At 40.2% G+C, this 12,807-nt stretch overlaps 2 long non-coding RNA genes across 2 annotated transcripts in view; both read left to right on the top strand.

The window, feature by feature from the left end:
- Positions 1-12,807, top strand: part of LOC310902857 — a 78,799-nt gene that overhangs the window by 16,308 nt on the left and 49,684 nt on the right. The gene's annotated exons all lie outside the window — the stretch shown is intronic.
- LOC310902859 lies at positions 1,827-10,976 on the top strand. Its single transcript, XR_014587045.1, has 6 exons — positions 1,827-1,877; positions 5,471-5,694; positions 7,374-7,471; positions 8,411-8,496; positions 9,478-9,594; positions 9,938-10,976. It is a non-coding gene; the product is annotated as an uncharacterized lncRNA (long non-coding RNA).

The raw sequence follows: 12,807 nt of genomic DNA, 5'->3' as shown, positions 1-12,807 counted from the left end.
TAGCATGTGAAGATGTAAAAGAAACTGCTTTTACCCCTTCCCCTCTCTGTTTTTCCTATTTTGACCTGATGCATATCAGATGACTCTCACTTATGTAAACACATTTATTTAAAAAAAGAAACATGCTTTTTTCTTTCATGAATAAGAATAGTTCTGCTTGGTAATCCCTTTTCCAAATTAAGCATTCGTTTCCAAAATCTGCAGGGGGCAAAGAGCAGGCTTTGTTTGCTCTGTTTGATGCAGTATTTAGCTACTATAGAATCCTAATTCATGATACAGTAAATAATTGTGGTGTTTTTTTGTATGTCTTTCCTACTATTCCTAGTACTATGGCTTTCCCTGAGTATTTTGGTAATATTGAAGACATACCATAATTGCTTCCTAATACTAAAATTGTTACAAATCTGTCATACACACTCATTTTCTATCTTGAAATTACTGTTTTAGAAAATTTCCCCCAGTGTGTGAACTAAGATCTTCATTATCTCTTTATCTTTAGGGGTTTGGAAAATAATAAAATTAATGTGGGAATAACCCTTTCAAACTAAAGATTTTAAAATTTCCAGCACAGATTAGCAATAGTGTAGTTGCTGAAACCACAAAGTCTCACAAGTAAGGTCATGGCTAAAAAATGTAAACCAAACAAGCTCTTCTCCCCAAAGGCTGTTTTCATTTAACAGAAAATCCTCCTCGCCCTCATATCGGATTTCAGATGTGTATAAAATAAAGGGTACCACTTTCTGCAACTAAAATAAAGCTCCTGCATGCCCCTTATTTTGGAGAATTTGACCCATTCTAGTGTCAAAAGTACTTGTTCCATGCAAATCTATAGTTACTTCAGCTTTTTTTATCAATAACTCCTTGCTTGAAGAAGGGCAAACCAGAGTTTTGTCATGCTCTGTCTGAATGGCTCCTAGAGGAATTTTACCATCCCGGAGAAACTGTTTTGCATGGGATCACACTCTGAATCTTCTTTTTGCAACACATCCAACTTCAGGCCATGGAAGAGTGAGAAATTTAAACTGAAAAAAAAGCCCCAACCACAAAACACCCAACCACCAGAACAGTTTACCTTAATGCAAAGGAATTAACCTTAGTTCAGTCTCAATGAGCAGAGCTATATCTTGTGAATAATGTCTTCAGTCGACTTATTTTCCAGCTTACAAATCTTCGGGTTTGCATTTTGTTTGTTATTATTACTGCCAGTATTAATGCAATGCCTAGGAATGACTCACTAAAGAGCAAGTCCTAGATATGTAAAAGGTTAAGGGAGGATATTTCTTGGTGATGTACAAAAAGAATTGGTAAGACTTAGACATAGCCTCAAAATGAGGACTTAAAGGCTGTCCAAGGTCAGAAATGGTGTCCTAAATGCTTTGTTAATGGTGATGCATTTTAGATATAGTGACTAAGAAAAAAAGCTGACAGATATTTGGAAGGGAATTAAGCCCATTTAAAATTCTCCTAGGTTTGAGACGTCATCTTAACATGTACGAGGGTATGCTTGACACACAGAAGTGGTAGCTAGGACAAAAGGACCTGGTGTTCAGTGGCAGATCTGTAAGCTGTCTAGGGATGGGAGCTGAGTTTGTAATGCTCCTGATCTACTAGAAACAAGGGCTATATGGAGAAGCTGGAAGGACCATGTACTCATGATACAGCTTGGAAAACAGTGGACACTCAGAAGTGTAAGAATTAAAGGTTAGTTCTCAGGTTGCTTATAGCCTGGGAGGAGCTTCTGCTGAGTGCGGGGAGAGGCAAAAAGGTAGGATGGCAGAAATTGCTTCCAGCTGGTGTTTGTTTAACAAACCTTTAGAGGTGAAGGCAGAAGGAAGCCTGGGAGATGTTTGGGTTTTGTTCATGCTGGAGAACTGAAGGTATGTTGCAGTTTTCAGGGGAAATATCCGTAAAGAACTAGGAGGAAACAGGAATTGATGCAATGACGCATGAAAGAGATCAAGGGACATGCTCAGGAGGGAATAATGGGAACAAATGAAGTAGGTGGAGGGAGAGATCAAATGAGAAACTTTGGTGGCTGTAACAAAGAAAGGGAAAAGAGACATCCTATTGTACAGCCATCTGGCTTTAATAGCATTACAAATAATTAATAACATGGAGCCTTTATGACATTCATAGCTAGCATGCCTCTCCTGCTCCCAGTCCTGGAGTCAGGAGGTTGAAAAATGGCTATTTTTTTTCTTTTCTTTCTTTCATTTCTTTTCTTTCTTTTTCTTTCTTTTTTTTTTTTTTTTTCTCCCCAGTGGCAATGTATTTTGTTCCATGTTGTAGACTTCCATACAATTGCCTTTTTGTGGCACTTCTCTGCTTTGAGCAAAATTGCTCAAAAATGCTTCTGAGAGCAGTTCACATAGTAAATAAAGAGTTCCTTAATAAACAGTAACTTTTTTCTTTAGGAAAGATTTTCATCAAACTGCCTTTCTTGGTATCCTAGTCTTTAAACCAAAGTATGGGCTCAGATTTTTTTGTGATGTAGTTCATTTGTGTGGTGCTGGATGACTCTCTTTTGCATGTAAATTAGAAGCCTTTGTGTCCTAGGATATTAATTAAACTTTGCGAATGCTAAGTACAAGGAGGATTTGTGGGGGTCAGTTTACCTGGGTTCAGCAGTTAAAACTTCCTTTGTGGAATTGTTTCGCATGTGACATGGACATCTTAAACCTGCTTCTGGATATTAAAAAAAAAAAAAAAAGGTTCTCTTGCCTGTTACTTTCACAGGAATCCAGCTTCAAGGGGTTAGTCACAAAGACCATTTTCTTTTTATGCACAGTGCTCCTTCTCTAGACAAGGGGACACAGTTTCTATAGGGGATACTTCAGATCACCTGCAAGGCTCCTGCTCTGAATAAGCCCCTTTAAAGGAGTCTATGACAGCAACTTTGTGAGGTTGCTTATCAGCCTTTGCAAATGCTTTCCAAAATTCCCTCTTGTATACTCAGGGAAAAAAAAATGCACTGAAAGATTTAATTGGTGTCTGGATGTAGAAGCACCAATACCCAGTTTGCTGAGAGAGGTTCATGCTATATTTGAAGCTCCTTGAGTAGTTTGGCTTAGATTGACCCAATCTTGAACTCAAACAATTAAAAATTAGCATTAAAACAGAAATGAAAAAAGGAAAATTAAAACCCATGATTTAGAGCAACACTTGGTTTCACTACTGGTTTCAGGAAGGATGGAAGTGACAAACTCAGGCATGAACAATCAGTTTTAGCAAGGAAGAAAGGAAGGAAGCCAAGCAGACTACAAAATTATTAAACTGTTATAAATATGAGTAACAGGGTAGGAAGAAGTCTTATCATTTGCAAGATCAGCCAATGACACTGGAAAATCCAACACAATCTGTTTTTTCAGCAATAATTGATTTTGCCTATTGTACCTCACTTAGTGGATTTTTCGGTCTGATAACATGTTCATAACCCAAATATTTAATTTGGAGTTGATATGAAACAAGGGTTTTTCCTTCAAGAAAATAAATCAATGTTGTTACTGTGAGTAACTGTTAACACTGAAACCAAATAATATGAAAACCTGGAATCCAAGCACTCGCTCTTTTTTTTTTTTTTTTTAGTGATTTTGGGACTCTTAACTGCTTTCTTGCTCTCCAAAAGGCATTCTTACTGCTTGTCTTTTTTTGGATGAAACTACTGAAACTATTCACATTTTTGGTTACATTGGTTTTAGGTTTCAGTTGTTAAAAAAATGCTGATTAGGGCTTTATTTTTAGGTCTGGAGCTGTAGATAAGTCAAGGAGTATTCCAAAAGATAAGAAACAAAGGCACCTTTGAGACAGTTCTAGATCAGGCATAGAATGGATTTCATGGTTTGAGAATTGCTAACATACTGAGAATTAACGTACTGGCAGCTAAATTTACTGAGAGCAAAATCCATTGAAGGAAGTGTTTTACAACTTCTCCCCTGAAAACATCAGGAGAGATTTATGAAGTTATTCTTGCCATTCCAGCTAAGACAGGTAAAGAAAGAGTAGTACAAATTCCCTTTAAAAAGACACTCAGAAATGATTTTTTTTTTCCTTTTTATTTTATTTGACAGGAAGTTTCATAACATGCATCATCTTTGATTTTCCTTAAAGTGCAGCACAAAGGCTTGGCTCAGTGAATGTAATTGGAAAACGTAATCAGCGATGTATACCTCAAAACGAGGAAGTGAAATTATAGTCACAGGAATTCTGAAGAGCATTTCTTTCTCCCTCTTTCCATGAACAGATTACCGTGTTTATATCATTTGACTAAAATTAACATTGACGTTACCATACGGGCTGGCCCCTTTCCTGCCCCATCTGTTCTCTCTGGAAGTGCGCCCTTGGCAGTTGGACCTGCTGCATTAAGTGGGCCTGAGGAGGCAGCCCTGCCCAGGTCGTACTGGGATAGCTTCTCCCCCACCAGTCTCTCTTGCTTGCATGAAAAGGAAGCCTGTATTGCCTGTAAAGACCAGCTTCAACCACATACCAAAGGAGAAGTGGAGTTTATGCTGAGGCCAGCTGCTGGCCGGGATACCCGTGCTTGAGAGAGGTAGTGTTGTTTGGGATTAGGCTCCTGTTTGATGCAGGAGGTGGTCAGGAAGGTTTGCTGCTGGAAACTCTGGAAATGAAGAGCTGACTGACTGCCTCAGGATGTATTTTATTTAGGTCTGGTAACGACTGAAGTGCCTAATCTCCGGTTATGGAGATGGGTAAACTAGGGTGGGCGTTAAGAAGGAAGGCCGAAGGAGCTGAGGCCTGTAGGGGATGCTTTGTTCCTGGGTCTTGTCAGGCCAGAGGTGGAGCGGGACCCCAAGCACCTGGGAACACATACTTCATGCTTGTTTCTTGGAAATGCTGGGGTAGCTGCCATATATACAAAGCTGGGTTCAGCGTCAATGTTTGAGCAAGTAGGGCTACGAGAGTAAAGTTTGTTGCTGGATCCTGTAACATCTGTGAGGAGAGAGGGGACACTGGGATCTCTGAAAGCAAACGTCTCGTGCTGTTTTCTGCAGCTGGCTGGGGTTCCACACAGTGCTTAAACCTTCAGTTTTGGGGCTAGAACTGGGGTTTGAGAAAGCAGTCTAGAAAGGGGGCTTGCCGTTTCTTCAGGAAATGTCTCTGGTAACAGCGAGAGAGAGCTCCTATGCCCCCCCCCCCAAAGATCATGTTTAATTCGGGGACGAAGCAAAAGCGAGCTCTACGATTAGGGTGGGGTTTTGGCTTAGAAGCATGCTTCAAGCAAACAGAGCCTGGAAAATGGTATTAACTGCTAGAAACTGTAGTGTCTGCAGAGACAGAAATGGGAGCCAGTGCTCTCTGCCGTATCTGTGGGGATAGCTGTAGTGGGGCTTCAGGGTAGGATCCTTTAGGATCTGCTAACACAGTGGTTTTGGTTAGGATGATAGCTGCTCATTCCTTTTTAATTGTGTGCAGCTAATGCGCCTGCTTTCATTTGAGCTTTTGTTGTCCTTAGATCTGCAAGAGTTTCTGGAGGGTCCTGATAACATGTGAGAGAATGGTGGCAGACGTTTAAATGCAGGTTGAACTAAACTGCAGTCTGCTTCATAGATGAAGGTCAACCAGCCATGCCTTAGTCAACTCTGCCTCATTGAGTTGCTCTGCCTTATACAGCTGGACTGACCGAGTTTTCTTGATGCCTGTAACTCACTTCTTCTTCTGCATAATTTTGACGTGCAGGTTTGTGTTTTTTCTTTTATTAATATTATTTTTTTTTCTCCAGCAGGATGTTTTAAGCTCTAGCTTTTTTTTTTTTTTTTTTGTTCTTCTTCTTCATATGATGTTTGTTTTCTATCAGCTGTGCCATTTCTGGGATTTCACAATCCCACCAGCACAAAGAGCTTCCAGATATTTGTGGGCTATGGGTGATAGGAATATTTTTTCAGTGGTGAAGGAGCTATGAAGGTGGCAGATTAATTAATTGAATAAACGTCTGTATGGGAGGGAAGGAAGAGGCTGTCAGTGTGTGGGAGCTGATATCACTCCTTTATCGCATGGGTAGTTTCCTAATTTGTGCAAGTTATCACTGTTGCTGAGATTTATCCTTGTAAACTCTTATAGCCAAGACTCTGTGAGGAATGTCTAATAGACATTTTTACTTTCAAATTGGACAATTTCACATGACACTTCTGACAGTGAAGTGGGACTCCAAAGAATTTTCAGTCGTTTTGAGGTTTTTCAGGAGTAATGTGAAATAATTTGATTAAAGATGAGTACCAGCCTGACTAGATATACTACGGTAGAGTCCATCTCAAGATCCAAATTCATAGAATCACAGGATGGTTTGGGTTGGAAGGCACCTTAAAGCCCATCTAATTCCAACCCCCCCAGACCAGATTGCTCAAATTCTTTCTCCCATGTGCTATTTCTTCCTTTGAAAAATAAAGGGGGTGATTAATTATACATGGGAAGGCAGGAGTATGAAAACAAATATATTTACAAAATGCCATTTTTTTCTAGTTGATACAAAAAAGCACAAATTCATTTCTGCACAGATTGGAGAGGGGCCTACTCATATCAATGGATTTCTTTCTGTTGGAGGGTTTGTACCAGCTCTGCCTGAAGTCAGTTTCAGTTTCTGCTGACGTTGACAGGGAATAGGCTGAGCAGCAATGTCTCTTGTTTCTGCATTCCAGAAAAAGCTAATTTCCAATATAGAACTGACCCGATATTACTATATAATAATGATTTTCATGTCATATTCCTGTTACAAGAAGTGATGCTTGTAATTTTCAGAAATCACAACCATCTCACTTAAAACTACAATTTTAGTTCCACCAAGTGAATGCTCTGACAGACATCTTTATTTTTCTAATTATACCCTCTCTGCATGAGGCTTAGCTATAATTATAGGAAATTAGGGAACGACTCTGCTGTGGAAGCCTAATAACAACTTCTGTTACTATTTTTAGGATCTGTTATGAAAATGTAGATATGAATGTTTGACTTCCAAGTCTCACATTTATCAGGTCTTTATATGCTGTGAAACCTGGTTGACAGAGGCAGCCAAACTCTTTTTAGTTAGGTAGGCCAACTTGAGTTTCCTACCCAGAGAATGCTGGAGGCTTCCAAGTTTGTTTGTTTGTTTGTTTGTTTATTTAACACTAACAACAATAACAGCAACAAAAAAAAAGGTCAGCAGAAGAGGAAAAAGGGAAGGAGGATCTGAGAGCAGGGAAGTGGGGTTTGGGATGAAAGCTGAGAAAAAAAACACTAATTAAAATAGGAAGCTGAGAGAGGGAAAGAACGTTTTGGGAGGGCTGTAAGAGGAGAATGAGACAAGTAATAGTAGAGTCTATTTTGGATGAAGACAAAGTTATCTTTCTTTTTGTTCCCCTCTTTTCTCTCCTTTCATTCAGCCTCCCCTGTGCCCTGAGAGACCCTGGCGCTATCTGCCTACCCCTGCAGCTGCCTAGTGCCAAGCAACAGTCACCACCCCTGATTTCTCCTGTTCTCTGTATGTATTTTAGGGGTTGTCTTTGGTGCTGACCAAACGTTTCGGACCTCTAGCTGAGTGAAATGTATGGCCAGTGATATATAGAGGTCAGATTATGTAGTCTAATGATCTCAGTGGCGCTGGTGAGAGCACACACCTTAAACAGTCAGAGATCAAAAATGATTGAATGTTGGATTCAAATCCTGGATCCTGAAGAGACTTCAATCTGTCCACTACCAAACACTGCACTTGTACAGAGGAGGGCAAAGAATGACATGAGCATACATATTCTTTCTTGAGATTCATAAGGAAGCAGTTTATTAACTTTTATGGTATTTGTTTAGACCAAAATAAAATGACTGTAATTAAGAAATATTTTAGCTTCGGAGGAAATGGAGTAGTCAGCTGCAGCTTGGATTCAGGCTTCACATCTGGATGGCTGACAAGTTTCAGATAAAGCTGACCTCACACATTCCTGGCCATATCAAAACCAACGCTAATTCAGAGAAACCCATAGCAGAAATGCCTTTCTGTACAGTGCTATTCCCAGATACTTTCAATCCCTTATTTAACATAGTGTCTTTGAATTACATGGGCCTCTTCCATGACCAGAGTTACCACAAAAGTGTATTCAGGCAGGCGCAGTGGCAGCAGAGCTGCCGTAAGATGTGCAGCAGGTATGTTTGGAGAATATGTTATATTGTCAGAACTGTGCTCAGCCAAATGATGAACACCCAGTTATCTGTGTGTCTCAGCTGGGCTGCTTCTTTCCTCTCTTGTTAAAGATCTGAATCTCTCCATCAATTTAAGTCATTCTCAGACTCTTTAGAAGGCCAGGAACAAACTGGAGAGGAACAGGTTTCTTACAGTCTGTGGGTCTAAATGCATGCCTTTTGGAAGAAGAGAAGAATGCAGTCTTTCCTGAGCTCTGCCTGAAACCTGACCTGTTCACTCCTTCAGCTGGGTTTGGTACGATGTCTGCCTGAGCACGTCCTCTCTAGGAAGCTGTCCTTCTAACTGGGGATCTGTCTGACTTGCTTTCCCAGGTAGGGTTAAAAATTACAACATTTACTGTACCACTAGTACACCACTAAAATTGTGCCACTAGTAATAGGTGAACATTGTCTTCACGGAAGACGGTATTTTTTTTTAATTAAATAGTGTTTTTTTTTCAAAAGCTGTACTTCCAAGGAAGCCATGAACAGTGAGGGGTGTGTGTATCTTGGAAATGTTTCAGTTGCCTGCAAGAAAAACTCAGGGCATTCTATGGAAGACATACGAGCACTCGACCTCCAAAGTCCTTCTGAGGGTAAAACAAGTATATTGCTTCCTCTTCTAAAAGGGCCACAGCTGGCCCTAGCAAACAGTTTTTCAATCATTTCCTGAGACTTTTGAAATATAGCTAATCGATAAATATGACACACAAGTTGCCCTTAAAATGGTCTTGAGAAAGTCACTCCCAAAGATCCCTCTGGGCAGTGCTCTGTTCCAGTTGGAGGCACGTGGTGAAACTCTCACTGACTTTAACGGGGTTTTGTTTTTTAGCCCCACCTCTCTGTAGAATACTCAGCAAGTGTACACCAGAAAATAAATGGTAAATCAAGTGGTCAAGTACTGGGACTTGTTTAAGCATTAGGGAGACGTGTCAGGCCAGTGCTTCTGAGCTGCACTATGGACCATTCAAGCAGCTAATTTTTCTGGCCCATCTTTTGGCACCTCTTTGACTTCCTGTTTCCATTCTGGAAGCCAGCTGGGAGCAATAGGTGAGAGAACAGGCACTGGTTCAGGGTATTTTAAGCCCCTTCCAACATGGGCAATGGAAACTACAGCAATTAACATCCAGTGCAGCCATCTGACTGTGTAAGTGCTCTTCCCTGTTCCCTCATAGGAGCAAATGTATTAGTTAAAGGCAGGTATGAATTGTTTCCCGAAGTCACTTACCCCTGAGATAATGAAAAAGCACTTCTGCAGCTGGGTGCCACTTTTACCATGGCCTCTTAGTGGATTCGTTGCCTCTTGCCTTTCAGCTACATTTCACAGTCTTTCTCCTCGTTTGCACATAACAGTGATGGACTGAATGGTACCGGGACATGCCCTTCAGCTTGTGCCCAAGGTGCAATGGAAACATGCCTGCCAGCACCATGGTAAATTTCTTTTTTTTCATGAACGTGTTAAATTAGCCCACATGCCGAGTGTATTCAAGACTAATATGTGATTTTGAAGAGGGGGATGATTTATGCTACTAACAGTTTCAGACAAGCCAATAGTAACAACAAGGATCAATGAACAGGAAAAGATAAACTTTACTGTCTTTTCCTGGAAGGCAATGTTTACTGATAAATTGGATACCTTTCTTTAATTATAAAATATATTGATTATAAGTAAACAATATTTTGAGCAACTGCTGCATTAAACAGTGACTTATGTCTAAACATTTTAATTTATTAAATACAGTGTAAGTTTATAATTCTATAATGTTTTCCTCAGAACACAGCAAGTGCTTGGGGAAGTAGCCAACTCCACGAATGAACTCCAACTGTATATTTGAAAGCTGCTTTTTCAGAAATGTTGTTCTTATGTTACACAGTTGAATAACCCGTAGTTTCCCACTCATTAGAACAGTTGCTTCTTTTCCGAACTTTGTCCTGCTCCTTTGGATGCATGCCTCTCCCCTGTGTACAGTAGAGATGACAAGTTTAATGTTAGAAGTATTGGGGTATTTTAAGAGTGTAATTGGTCTGAGCTGGTCTCAGTGTGCAGCAGGTCTAACTGGCAGGTGTTCATTGCATTCTGCTGACAGCCCCTGGTGCTGTTATCAAGATATTTTATTTCAGTAAGAATTTTTTTTTTTTTCTAGAGCGATGCTCATTGATATGACCAGGAAGGTAGTGAGTGTGTTCCCCTGGTGTGCCAGCTGGCATTGGATATGTCCTGGGGCTCCCTATCAGCAGGGACAACCAAATTGTCATGGTTCTATTTGTGAGAAACGTTAGCAAAATACATGGGATCTAGTCACAGAAAATACTTGCAGAGTGGTCAGCATAGTAGAAACAACATTTGGGGACAGCTGTAAGCCAGTGCTGAACTAAATTTAATTTGAAAAGTGAACACTGTGAAGTCAGAGAAATTTGTCTGCATTTGCTTCACGGGTAGTCTTCAAAGATTCGGCAGGCTCCCTGCTGTTTCTTCCACCACTTTTTAAATGTATCTAAGCCTGAGAGGAGAGACAGTAATTTGACAAGTAGGTTGTGAGTTTTAGAAAACGAAATCAATTTGGTTTCAATTTTCACTGTACAGAAAACAATACCTTTTTTTTTTTTTATATATGTATAAGATAAAGTAATTCTGATATAAAAGAAATTTCCCTGGCATGTGTTTGTCTCTGAAAGATTCTTCATATCGCTCACATGTTGTATTTGGTGAAGGGAATAAACATACCTACTGCAATTAAACCCTATTTCTTGGGAAAATTAGTCTTCTACCAAGACGACTTTTGCATATTTATGGGAACAAACTGGGTTTGGAAAGTTATGGTTTCCAGAACCAAACGAGGTAAAAAGCCCTTGATCTTTCCAGATGTTTCCTCTGGGGACATGCCCTTCTGTTTGGGATCTCGACATGTACAGTGAGTCATTAAGTTGCCTCCTTCAGTTATCATGCCTGTGCTGAACTATTAAAGGTTTCCTTTCTGGTAAAAGCTGAGGGACTGGAATGTACACAGTAGAGTTCTCTTTTGTAGTCAGGCTAAGTGTTTATTTTCCTAAGGTTATTAATGAGATGTTTCCTCAGTTGAAATATTAGCAACCTATCGTTTCCTTAGCTGGGGTATTCAGTATCTGTGCATCTGATACCTACTGTCAGAAACTCAAACCACTTCCCAGCTATCACATCTTGTGTCTAGCTTTAAGTCTCTGGGTTTCTCTCCATTCCCCTCCTCTCAACTGCAGCTAAAATGCATCTCATTCTTGCAAGGTATCGAGGGAGCCTTAAGGCTGAAAGCCTCTGCAAAGGACTGATACGACTCTCTGCAAATACAAATTCAGGATTAACATGACTGCAGTGGTGATGAGGATGTTATGAATGTGGAAAGAAGGGCTACTTTGTCAGCCAGTAAGATGGCAAAGAGGGAGAGAATGCAGTTCGCTGGTTCCAGTGTGTATCCATCTAGCTAGGTTCCTGGGAACAGCGAGGGCAAGAAGCAGAATCAGCCCATTCATTTTCGTCTTTGGAGGAAGCTGGGTCTTGGTAAGCCTAGCTGGAGGCTTCATTGCACTGCATAGATATATTTTTAGTTTGAGTAATGACAGAGACGATCAGTGATGAGACCATACTGATTTTTTAATATTTCTCTAAGAAGCCTAAATTAAAATCGTGACTTTTACATGTTGAAATTAGCTCTGCAATTTTTTTTTCTGTTTTTGATTTGGAGGGTTTCTTATTGTTGTAATTCTATAGTGGATCAAAGAGGTAGGCTGAAAATAGTGGTACAATTAGTTGAAGTGTGTTTCAGTTAATATTTTTTTTCCAAGAAACACATACACCAGTGCTACGATTTTTTCTCACACGTCAGGTTCTTCCTCCTGCACAGAGATCGAAAGAGAAGAGATAATTTAAAGAAATTAAATCCAAGAGCTCTGATCCTGATACTTCCCTGCATGCCCTAACATATGGGGAAGAATGTGGGAGGATCGCTCTCAGTTTATAAGGGATGCCCGTTTCTTGAAGATGAATAGGAGAATGGAAATGTTGATAACGAGAACAGTTGTCTACCCACGCTTCCCTCCAGCAGTGCCATGAATACTACAGGAAGACCTGCCTGTATTAGACTTGTTTCTACTAGCTGACGTCAGGTGATTGAAACTCAAGTAGGACTGTGGACTTTCACTAGGTGAAATATAATTGTTTTACACTCCTACGTGTACTTCTGTCAGCATTCCGAGGCATTCATACTTTCCATTCCAGCAGCGAGGTGCTCCAGAACGTATTCTTGCCCCCCAGGGACTATTTGCATAGCTCTGCAGAGCAGTTACTTTGCAGACAAATTCTCTTTGCTCTGTGTAAAATCGAAAAACTTCTCAAATAGCTTGCTGATGCCAAATCCTGCCTGCCTCCTCTGTATTAGTCCCCAAAAGGTTTCTTTCTTTACTAAATAATACCATAAAAATGTGTGGAAGGTGTAGTTCTCATACAGTTTGGAAGGTTTTTATAGGTGATTCTGTAAGCACGAAGATACTACAGGAGAAGGAAATCTTTGCATTAATGAGAGGCTACTTAACCATTTCAGTTCTTGCCAAATATGCTGGCAGCACTTCTCTTAGGAGGGCCTATTTGAATAAAGTATAAAAAGTATGTGGTAA

The sequence above is a fragment of the Anser anser genome, assembly GCF_964211835.1.
Source record: "Anser anser genome assembly, chromosome: 7".
Lineage (NCBI taxonomy): Eukaryota > Metazoa > Chordata > Aves > Anseriformes > Anatidae > Anser > Anser anser.
Note: the sequence above shows the minus strand (reverse complement) of the source record. Positions and strands in the feature narration are given on the sequence as shown.